Consider the following 2314-nt stretch of genomic DNA (forward strand, 5'->3'; position numbering starts at 1 on the left):
CTCTCTCTCTCTCTCTCTCCTCTCTCTCTCTCTGTCTCTCTCTCTGCTGGCTCTCTCTCTCTCTCTGTCTCTCTTCGGTCTTTTGGGGCGGGGGGGGGTAACGGGATGGAACCCAGGAGTGCTTAACCACTGAGCCACATCCTCAGCCTTTTTTTTATATTTTATTTAGAGATAGGGTCTCACTGAGTTGCTTAGGGCCTCGCTAAATTGATGATGCTGGCTTTGAACTGGAGATTCTCATGCCTCAGCCTCCGAGTTGCTGGAATTACAGACATATGCCACTGTGTCTGGCTAATTTCTGTCCCAGAGCAAAAGCTTGGTTTCAATGAAGTGCTCCCAAAGTGGCCAACCAGAAGTCCTCCCTGCTTAGAACTCCTTAGCCTTTGACTTTCACGTGTTTCTTTTCACCACTTACTACCTTGTGAGAGGTGACTTTCTGGGAAACAAAAATCTGCTTTTTTATTTTTATTTTTCCTGTAAAAGACCTGAGCAGGTTCCTCAAAACCTGCATCTAGAGTTAGCTGGCAGTCACCTGAGACTGACTATGCATCCTGCTCTGGGATACTACTTCACTCCCAGGATGCCTATCATCCATACCCTCACTCAGGGAAGGTGAATTTATTGCACCATTTCTCTGTATTAAACCTTGGGGTTTTCAGGGCTGTCAAGGGAAGCTGGCTGGCTGGCTGGCAGGGCCACCTTGGAGACGACTTTTGCAATGAGAATTTTGGAAGCAAGATCATTAGACAGCACACTAACATGATGCTGCAGTCTTGATAGTCCCCAAGTAGGGTGACTGGCGGTGGGCACTCAGGAAATCCTTGTTAAGTAGATATGTTGCACCATGCTCAATCTTTCTCAGATTATTAATTCTCTCTGATGCAGGCATTTCTTGGTAGAATGTGGTCAGATCCTCTGATGTTAGAGATGAGAGGTAAGAAATTCTCTCCAAAGTCAATTTGGGAGAGCCAGAGTACTGGGCATGAACTAGATTTTCTACTGGGAGGTCTGCTCCCCAAAGCACACAAACCCTCAAAAGGACTTTCAGCTTTCCATGTCCAAAGGTAGGGCTCTGAGATGCCCAAAGCCCCCTCCCAACTGTCATCTCTAATTTCGCAGCATGCCTGGTAGGCAGGTAGTCCTAAACTGTGAAGTACAGGACACATCTGGCATAAAAACATCCGAAAGCTTGAGGAAAGAATCCAGGCACCATCCATCTGTTTGCAAGAAGTCTAGGTGGACAGAAGGAAAGCCTTTTAATTCATTTCACAGATAGGAATCACGATCCTGCTCTTGGTCAACTCCAGGTTTGGCCCAGAGGATTCATTGAGCAAGAAATCAGCCCCTTCCTTCCCAAAGCTTTGTCAAAAATGTTGTATGACACAGCAGAATAAACGTCGCAGTTATAAAAGTCCTAAATGCGGAGAGGTTGCAGCTGGCTGGGAAAGCACTAGGGGGTCCTGCGACGTTACCGAGGACTGTGGAAATGCTCCAGCGCTCAGGGCTTTTCCGGAACACCTCCCCACCCCGCCCGCGGGTGTGTGCATGTGACACTGTGGGCAGCCGCTGATGCCCTGTACGGAGTTTCATTTCTTATAAACACTGCGTTGGAAGGAAAGAGGCCTCAGCTCCCCATCCACCGCGTGGGGCCCAGAAGCCAGCGGAGGCTCTCGGCCAGGCCCAGCGGCCGTGACCCACAGCAGGACTAGATGGGAGCAGCGCCCTCCTCTCCCACCCCACCTCCGGCGCGGGAGTGTCCTGAGAATGGCCTACGCCCACTCTCGTTCTTCCGTAATGCCTCAGGCAGGCTTCTTGGCCTCACTTCGCCCCGGGGAACCTGAGCCCTCCCCCGAGGTGGTGCACACTTGGGCTGCCTGGGCCTGAGCAGGGTGTGTGTGTGTTTGGAGGGGAGGGGGCACATTTCCTTTGAGCAAACTACCACATTCCTGTTCAGCCCGGACTGGGGGTGAATTGAGTTGCGCGACCCATTAGGGACAAGCTGGCTTCCTGGAAAGGTGCGGGGGAGGAGGGCGATGGGAGATCCGCAAAGCCTCCCAGCTGTGATGCCCAGGTGGCGGCCTGGGACCGTTCCTCTCGCCTCCGCATTAGCTGCGGGCCCCGCCTGCAGGAGGCGGCTCACCTGCCGGCGGCCAGGACACTTCCTCCTCCTCCACCACCCGGCCATCGGCTGCCAAGGGTTTGCAGCAATCTTAGAGCTAAAAGCTGTGTGACCTGGGGCAACTTGCTACACTTCTCTGTGGCCATTATCTCCCTTGTGCCGGAAAAATGAAGCTAGCGATTTTTGGCGGGGGGG

The sequence above is a fragment of the Marmota marmota genome, unplaced genomic scaffold, assembly GCF_001458135.2.
Source record: "Marmota marmota marmota unplaced genomic scaffold, marMar, whole genome shotgun sequence".
Classification (NCBI taxonomy): Eukaryota; Metazoa; Chordata; class Mammalia; order Rodentia; family Sciuridae; genus Marmota; species Marmota marmota.